Source organism: Pleurodeles waltl, chromosome 3_2 (assembly GCF_031143425.1).
Source record: "Pleurodeles waltl isolate 20211129_DDA chromosome 3_2, aPleWal1.hap1.20221129, whole genome shotgun sequence".
NCBI lineage: Eukaryota > Metazoa > Chordata > Amphibia > Caudata > Salamandridae > Pleurodeles > Pleurodeles waltl.
In genome coordinates this window covers 98,475,934-98,486,241 of record NC_090441.1, presented here as the reverse complement: position 1 = coordinate 98,486,241, position 10,308 = coordinate 98,475,934, and positions in this window count along the sequence as shown.

The window sequence follows — 10,308 nt, the reverse complement described above, 5'->3', positions numbered from 1 at the left end:
AAGTGTGACAGATATCCCATTCACCTTATTACAAGTTTATTAAATTCTAGTGCACTTGTAATAACGTGGATGTGATATCGGTCACATTTGTGACAGAGTACCCATCTTCCAGACTCAAAAATATATAGTGCTCACTTGTTTTTTAGCAGTGTCAAAGTTGCAAAACCCTTTGTTCTCTCTCTTGTGTGACATCATGGGTTATCTAGCTTTTGCGGAGCGTCACTAAGCTACTTTCTTGCAGACTCACTGTAGTACACATATATGCATAACTTAGCAAAGTTGAAGGGTTAAATTTAAACATACTGTATAAAAATGAGTGTACAATATAGTAGGTCACATTTTCGTTTTCAAATACATCTTTGGATTACTTATCTGATTAATGGTTTGAACTTTCAAAACTTATTGTATTTAGTTTGTGAGTTACTAAAATTAAGCTCTTAATAATTTCTTGTCCGTATGATTTCTTTACCACAGGGATTTGCACAATTGTCTTTTCAAGATTTCACAACTGCCTGAGTTCCTTAAAAACACTTTTCAAATGGTTGCCATCTAGGTTTTGATTTTTCATTCAATGTCTAGATCATTAATGTGTGTTACTCTTTTCCTTTGTTTTTTTATCTTTGCATAACACGACTTACCTTGTTACTGTGTGTCTAGTTATGTTATTGATGGTCATTTTCACCTTTCTAACTGAAAGTATTAAAAGCATCATCCTAAAATAGTCAATAACCTTTTAAGTTCTCTTTTGTGTTTTCTTGGTTCAGATTTCTTGGATGTCACAACCTCTAGAGGGTTGTTGCCAAGGATTCCACTTTGTACTGGCACCTGCAGACTCAGGTACCTTTGTGTAACATCAGGGCAAGTTTAGTGGAGAGCTCCTGCTTCTTCAGCTTGCTTCGAAAACTGATGGTGTTGCCAGGCATGGAATTGGTTTAAATGCTAAGCTGTGGGGTCTTGCAGAGTTTTGTGAATCCTGCAGGTTCCATGAATCCTTTGAAAGTTCCACAAGCCCCTGTGTCCACTTGCTGACTTCCAGGAATGTAGCACAGTTACAGTCAACAATCATTTCAATTATTTTCCTTGGATGACAAGACAGAGGGCAAACACGCTAGAGGTTGGGTGCAACACTGTGGGGCTAAGAGCACTAGGGCCTGGGTCCAACTCTTTGGTGTTGGGTTAAATGTGACAGTACACCCCTCCCAAAACAACTCCCACAGGCTTCAATCTGTTGGGGAACTCATGATGGAATTGCTGGATTAAGCGAAAAATATGGAGGTGGTTGGATGATTCCCACACACACTCCTCTGGTCCATAACCTTTCCAGTCCCCTTTATACATGAGGTGTCTCTGGCTTTTAGAAGCCAAGCTAGATTGTACTTTGCATTCAGTTTGTCCATCCATTATAAACTAGTTACGGTAAAGATATATAAAAAAACTGGGTGGAATGGCAAGGTTGCTAGTAAATTCACGCAAATTGCCACTGGATTGATAATATTCTCAACTGAGTATGGGACAATATAGTTAGCCATACATTGGTTTTATTTCCGTTCAAACATAAGTGTTTAGTGAAAAGCCACTGTCGGTCTCCTGAGTTCAACTGTGGTTAGAGATGTTACTAATTGTCGACATAAACTGCATACAAACTATTTTCTTGGATTCCTGTAGATTGGTCTGTGCCTTCCATTGAATATTAATTAAATAATTTTGTAATTCTTTCCTGCACTTTTGGCATTGTCGGTGATTCCTTGAGATCAAATGGGATCATTTACAGGTGTTAGCCTACAGAACAGTATTAATGTGAAAATCTGAAGATGCATGTGGTGTACTGTATGCCTACCCTACTGTCCAGAGTGAAGATCCCCTATTGTTTATTCCTTGTGAGAACTGACATCTTAGGAATTGCTACCCACTTTGGTTGGCATGCTCCATCTGACAGTTTTTTGGGGAGATGAAAACTGGGATAAAAGTCGAGCATCATTTTATAGAGTTATACATATTTCTTGCCAAAAGTGGAAACAAACTGTATTCCATGGTCCGGTATCAAAAGAGAAGGTATTCTATGATACTGAACGATTTCCCTTAAGAACACGTTTTCCATCTGAGAACTCTTTGAACTCCTTTAGGGGTACAAAATCACTCATCTTGGTGAGGTGGTCAACAACAACTAAGACAGTATTAAACCCTTTGGGCAGTCAAAGAAATCTAGTGACACAACATGCCACGGGTGAGTTACAATTTACCAACTTTTGCTTGAGTTACACTTGTATCTTGTGCACAGATGGAACAAGTAAGGACGTCTCTCTTGACATCAAGAATTAAAGTAGTAGACCACTTTTATTTTTACTCAAATGCCCTGCTGGTGGAAAGGATTGGGCACAGAAAATATAAAATATTCTCCTTCAAGTATAAATCATCAGTCATATTACAGAATTCCTTTTCACACTATAAGCATATCTAGGCATATTCACTGTTAAGCTCATCTAAGAAAACTGGTGTCATGCAACCTACACACTTTTCTTCAGGAATAATGTGCTGCAGCTGAGGGTGTTTTAAATCAATGTATTCGTGTGACCATATGAAGATATGGACCCTCATTACGACTTCGGCGGTCTTTTTGACAGACCGCCGAAGCCGCTGCAGCCAGCAGACCACCAGTGCTGGCAGTCAGAAGACCGCCATATTTCAAGTGCTGGCTGCTTTCCACCATTATTGAGGCGGAAAGCAGCCAGCAGTCTTGCTGGCGGTCTGCAGTGCAGAGGCGGTTCACCGCCACACCAGCAGGAGTCCACCCACCATATTACAAGCCGTAATACGGCTTGGCGGAGTCCTGCTGGCGTGGTGATGGTAGCGAGGGAAGACCACCAGGACCCATTCCCTCTCGGACGCCTTCCTCGATGGAAGAGATAAGTGGGCGTCTGAAAGGGGTGGGGGTCGGTGGTGTGTTTGGGTGCATGTGTGCGTGTTTGCGGAGGGGGTGCTGACTGCGTGCCTGTCTGCGAGTGTATGTGTGTGTGCATGTATGTACACGTGTATGGGGGTGTCTGTATGGATGAATGTGAGTGACTGGGGGTGAGTGCCTGTATGTGTATGCTGAATGGGTGTGTATGTGAATGCATGCGTGCATGAAGGGGTGAGGTGGTGCCTGTGAGTGTGTGGACGGGTGGGGGGATGTGTGCATGTGTGGGGACATGTGTGTGTCAGCGACAGGAATGAACATTCCTGTCGCCGGGTGCATGACTGGCAGGGTTTTTGTGGAGGGGTGACCACAACGGAAAACCTGGCAGTGTGCAACATCTTAATCCGGACGGCAGGCTAAGGCCTGCCGCCAGGTTGGAGGTGCTCCCTGCCGGCCAACACGGTGCGACTTCACTGGCGGGCCAGGCGGGGTTGTGGAGGCTTGGCATCCGCCAAGCCCCACAACTCATAATGTGGCAGTCCATAGCGGCGGCTCCATGACGGCGAGGCTGGCGATCTCATGACCGCCAGTCTCGTAATGAGGGCCATGGTCTCTACTTTCCAATGTTTAGGGCCATGTGGATATTGAATCAGAGGTCGAAATCATTAAAAAATAATGCCCAGTGCATCTGCCTAGCTGATGAGGCCCTAGCCAACTTAAAGAATTGCCGAGTTCTGTGATCAGTCAGAATTATTTTGACAGTGTGACAGGCTCCTAGACAGTAATATCTCCTTTTTCAAACACCATTTTTATACCTAATAAGTTTTTTTCTGCCACCAAATAATTTTGGTGAGTGGGGAATAAATTGTGACACAAGTAGGCAACTGGATGCAGTTGTCCAGAATTATGATCTCATTGCGAACAAACACTAGCCACAACCGCAGAACATATAATAGGAGCTTGAGTAAATTTCCGCTTTGGCTATTGATAGGATTCTTCAGCTTCTGTAGAATAATGAAACTGCACCCATTTACACCATGATTTATTCATGAGTGACACTGTTTTAAAGGAACTGTCAATGAAACACCTGTAAATGTTAGATAACCCTCACCCACTGAACAATGGAGTCAACTTGTTGTGGGTCCATTCTCATTCCACTGGGTAACGAATCCCATAAATTGAACACTTGATACATGATAAACATATTTTTCAAGTTTGGAAAACAAATTATGTTCTTGAGGTAACACTGATCTTTTTTGCTTAACATGTGCTGTTAACTCTCTTGAATATATCACTATATTGTTGGTGTACACAGTTACACATTAATCCAGAAAGTCCTGTAGGACTTTGTTTATAAAAGAAATTAAATGCCGCTGAGGAATTGCAGAGTCCGATAGGCATAACTTGGTACTTGTAAAGACTGCATTTCCAGTCTTCCACTGTTCCCTCTCTTGAACCTTTGCAAGGTGGTTAGCGTACACAAATCAAGGTTGGTACAAATGGATGCTTCATTTACTTGGTCTAGTATTACTAGAACTAAAGGAAGCAGATTCCTGGTCCTGGTCTTATTCATAGCTTTGTAATCAGTGCATGATCTCAGTACCACTCTCTTCTGGAGCATTAATCTGGTGATTTAGAATGTCTCATAAAATAAAACCTGTAGTCATATTTTTCCCGAAATAGGCCTTTAAATATGCATTATTTGGTTCTAAGAGAGCGTAAATTGGGCTACACTGAACTGGGGATCCTAGTAGCAAGTGTATGCAACAACTGAAATCCTAGTGAGGAGGTGTAGTGCCCTTTTCTGTTTAATCTATCACATCCTTGATTTTTTTAATATTCGTTTGGCAAAGTAACATTCTCTGCTGCTTCTGAAATCATAGGATTAGGGGTAATATATCTGATCTTTCTATAGGCAATTTCATTCACAAAAGAGGATAGTAATGACTCAATTCCCTTTGACAAGTCAATAGTTGAGTTATGATATTTTAACTATGGCATACCTAATATTACTTTGTATGGCAGGGCATCTATCAAGTCAAGCTGTCATTAACCCTGATGATCTTCCATAGTACTCATGCGAAGGGTTTTTTAATCGCAGTGATTGGCTAAATATTAATTCTTTACCATCTATAACTCTAACCGGTTCTCACGTTGACTTGGGTAGAGTGTCCATGAAATTGCCTTTTGTTCCGGAGGCAATTAGAACAGAAACCTGAATATCTAGGTTGTTTCCATAGGTTAAGGTGACTGGCATTGTTAAGAGTTTTTTTGATGTTCTGTTGCAACATTGGCCCATGTATGAAAAACACTAAGAGATTACAAGCATGGATCTGTGGTCTACCCCAGCACTGAGCTTCCTGGTTTCCCTGTTCCTCAGTGGTGGATGCAGCTGTGCTAAAGGCATTTTTCCTTTAGGGAGTTGTGGGACATTGCTGAATATAGTGTTCAGCCTTTCTGTAATACAAGCAATGAATATTTCTTTTATCTTTCTCTTCTTTGCTAAGAAGCCCATTAACCCCTCTTATCTGCACAGGCTGTGGTGGGGTTCGTTAGAACGAGGCGTTTCTCTTTTTTCACTACAGTTACTTTGGGATCTGCATTTTTCCCTGTGCCCTTCTGTAAGCTGTTGATCGATATAGCCTTCAGGTCAATCAATTCCTCACAAGAAGTAGGGTCTATTTGTAGCAGGAGGTGGCAAGAGGTCCTTGAGCTTGTCTCCTAAACTTCTGTAAAATAATGAAACCCTCTAGTCTGCAACCAACTGATTGAAAGAGGTCAAGTAAGTGACCAAATCATGTTCACCTTGATGCAGATTCAAAAGTTAATAGTTGATAGCCTGTACAAACGTATGCTTCCCAAACAACTTTTTCATCTCATGCTGGAACTAGGCAAGGTTATATGATAGCAGGTCTCTCCATTCCATAAGTGGTGTAGGTCACAAAGCCGCTTCAGTAATACAGATTCAATGTCTGCATTTAAGGATAATAATGTAATTCCACAAAAAGGAATATAGCCAACAGTCCCAATCGACCACCTGTTTTTAACCAAGGTAGCAAATAGTAATATGTAGGTTAGGAACACAGAGACAAATGGGGCTAGGAGAAAAACACCAGAGACACTAGTTCATAATAACATGAACAGCAGCCTTGGACAGAAAGATAACAAGCAGAACGAGACTTTGTCAATCAACAAACACTGAACATATCACACCAATGGTGTTTATAGCTTACCTCGCCCTTGGCAAGGACATACTGTGACTAGCCCAGCCCCACCAGGAATCTGGCCTGGAGCCTAACATCTGAGGACAGGATCAAGGACTGCCAGAATGGAGCGAGGCATGGCTGGTTGCAGAGGTTACTGCAGGAGCTTATAGTTCTGCTACGGGGGTGCTGCTCAGGACAGCAGCAACACACTAATGGATTCAGAGCACACAGAGGTAAGGGTACAAAAGAAGTTAGCAGGTACAGAAGGGTATGAGGAAAACAGAAGATAAAAGCCAAGGGATTTAAAGGGCAAACTGGCATGGGGTACTTAGAATGGTCAAAATAGCAATGCTATGTGATGAACTGATGCCAGTAAAGTAAACCAAAACAACTGATAGATGTTGTGAAGAATTGACCCAGAAGGACGCAGGAGTCCCACCCACAACCAGAAGTGACAACTAGCCTAGCTTCCATTTTACTTGTAAAAACTAGCAAAGAGCAAAATATGGATCCGTAATCCTGGCTGTAGACTCTTCGTTAAAACTAACAGAGCGCAAAATAGTAATTGTAACAAAGTGTAAATGGTTCACATCCTGATGGGTAAGTCCTTGAAAGATAACAAGTGCAGCTCTAAATTCTTACATGTGTGGTGTGAGCATATTTCTCTGACTGCATGACGTCTTCTGTCAGCTTCTCCAAAACAATTGTTAAGAGCATTCCAACTTCTAAACAACATTTCCAAGCTGTAGCTGCTATGTATCACAACTGCCTAGCATGGATGGGGAACTTGCACTCAACGCAGTCAAGACGTCTGGCCCCAGTGTTCATGCGCTAAGAACTATTGCATCTTTTGCCAAATCCACATTAACTTCACCAGACGCTTCGCATGTTTAGTCTTCTGCGGGTTTGTCAAGTTTTGTGCAAATCTATCAAAAGAGGCAAAGTTAAAGGCAGGGGAAACATTTTCATGTGCTACAAACCTTGGGGCTGTTTAAAAAATCTGCATAAAGTGTGGCAGGCTTTTATCAAGTTAAGGCCAGTGCAGGAATATCAGTTTCCATGCAGATCCAACAGTTAGTGTAGGGGGTGAGTGGCCAAACATAAAGGGAGGCAGGGGTCTATGGTCCCCCTAATTATTATCCTCTATGTGCAGCAATGAAGGGTCTCTGTGCACTGCAGCCATGGATATGTGCACCAATTCATCAAGAACACTATTCTCATACACATGAAATGAAAAGGCACACTGAGTCCACTAAATGTAACGTGCTGAGTGAGGTACCACATCTCAAGGTGTTGGGACCTCGGTGCCCAGGCCTTTTATTTCTATTAAAGCAGCTAGAAAGATAGTCAAGCAAGTATTCTGTTGATTCTAACATAGTTCAAGTTGAACAATTCAGAAACATATAAACGTTCATTTTCGGATTGTGGCCATCTAGCATTCTATTCAGATAATTTCTGGGTGGGTAGGCTGGACATTCTTAATACAGTAGTAATAATAATCTTCATCTTTGATATTTGACTTGCTATCACAGTTTAAAATTTTTGTTGATCTGTTAATAATAGGCCTTAAAATTACCAAGAAGGGTTGAGTCATCATTGGCAGGATTTTGCCCTATTGCATGTATATTAAATGCAGATTTCAGGTGAGTGTGTTCAGCTCATTGAGTTATCTCAATAGCTTTAAATGGATTTTTGTTTAGGGTGCCCTGCTTTCACCCTGGGAATGGTTATTTAAAAATAAATAGAAAGAAAGAGCACACTTGAATATTCCAATATAAACTGAACTTAATTGTGACGCACAACAAAGTAGTAATAGATGTCAAAACTTGATTTATTTGGAGGGCTTGCTATATATCTAGGCTTAAAGTTGATACCTTGAATCACAATTTCCCACATCACTACCATTATACTTTTTTGGAAGGAAATCACAAACACTGTAATACATGATTCTGTGTCAGTCTAGATAAGCCTCATGCAAGCTTGACTCTTCTTTCTATGCAGTACATTTTATTAGAAGAACTAAAGTTAAATTTATAAACAGACAATTCCTGTCACTCTTTCTGAAGAGTGACATAACATTGCATAAAATAATCAACACACTTTGTTGGCTAACAAGGTTCTCTTTCATTATGTGTTATTCTTCAGGAAACTTTCTCTACACATTCCTATAAATCACACAAAAAGTATTACACTGAGACCTGGGCTTTGCATTCTTTTGCTTTGGGGCTGCTTGTACAGCAGCTGTAGAACTCCCACAAGTAGAAATAGTCACACAGTGGCAAACCCACAGGTAGAATAATGTCACAATTTATCCTGCACTAAATAAAGAAAGTGAGCTTTCTTAGATTGTCTGTTCCCACCCGATGCAAATAGAATAAAAAACAAACATACATATTTAGAATGGTAAAGACAATTTAAGTTATATGCCTTTGCGCACTGAGAGCCTCGTACTTCACTGCTGTAGTAAGTACACTACACTTTTATCAAGTGAAATCATGATAATTGCGACTAGGGCGTAGGAGCATAGTAGGGTGACAACTGTTCTCTACTCTTCTTCCTCCAACTGTCATTCACAACATTCTTAATTACATCAGGGCATTCCACTGGTCATGACATAGTGCTGACGTACGTGCATTCTGGCACTACACACCTCCTTTCTTACACAAAATAACATAACTAAATATAAAGAAAAAACTATCAAAAGGTACTAACATTAACTAGTTTCAAATTAACATACCTTATGATACATTTTATGATACATATACTGTACATACATATATGTATGAATAATAACATTTTAAGAATAAATTGTTATACAACCACTCCTATTTAGATAAATAATGACTTAAAATGTTTGGTCATTTGATGATTCTTTTTTAGTCGTTGTTCCCCAGATTTATTATTATCACAATTTCCTGTCTCATTAACAGGAATATCAGGAGCTTTATTGTATTGTACTTGATGAAACAGCACTCCTTCATCATTCAATACGTTATGTTTACCTTCCACATTATAATCATCCACAAAAAACTATTTATTGATTCCCTTTACAGGTTCCATTGGGCCCTTTGCAGAGTAATAACTAGAACAAACTGCTAGCCTTTTAAGATTCCAACATTTTCCATTTTACAGTCATACAGAATTATTAATTATTTACGCAATACGTTGGAAGGAATCTACTCTCCCCTTTTTCCACCCTTCCAGGTTATTTAATCCTCACCCATTGTCCTATCTTGAGTATATTATTCTTTGTTCCATACTTTTTGTTATAGTACTCTTTGTATTTATCATGCTTTTTCCTAAGATTTTCCTTAACTTCCCTGGATGACCATTCCGTATTTCCTGAAGACACTGACCCTCCAGGATTCCATTTAGATCTAAACTTTCTTCCACTCATCAATTCAAAAGGAGAAAAATTTGTGGCATCTATTTCTGTACTACAATAACACCACAATGTTTTAAATATTTGTGTCTCCCAAGAAAGATTGTTCCTGCATGCTAACTATATGGCACCTTTCAATACGATTATACCTCTCTACAAACCATTTCCACTGGGATTATACAATGACGTTGTTCTATCCATAATCCCACAGTCCCCCAAATATTTTTTTATCTTATCTGAAGTAAATTGCACTCCATTATCACTGACGATTACTGCATGAGTGCCTTCGTTCATAAAAACTTCTTCAAAAACTTGATCACAGTTTCCATATCCAATTTCTTTATAATTTTCAAATAAGGCCACTTTGAGAACACATCTATGAGAGTTATGATATATTTTCCAGAGTCTTTCACTGGTCCCATGATGTCCACTGCTACACATTCCCACAGTGTATATGGACACATACAATCACTCATGGGAGGTCTTAATATCTTAAAAGTCTTATCAGCAGACTACATACTCCACATTCCCTGACCTCTCATTCTATTTCAATGTCTATGCCAGGCCACCATTAGAATCCCTTAACTGTGGCGTTAGTCTTCACTATTCTTAAATGTCCTTCGGGACACATCAAAATAATGTTTTTTCTTAATGAATTAGGAGGAACTAATCTCTCTCCTCTTATTACAGATAATTCATCACACAATAACTCATTCCTCACTTCCCAAAAGGGTTCAAGTCACCAAGTACACTTTTTACAGGCCATTCATTTGTGATGCATTCTCTTACTTTTTTAAGTGTAACATCCTTCTCACATCCTTCTT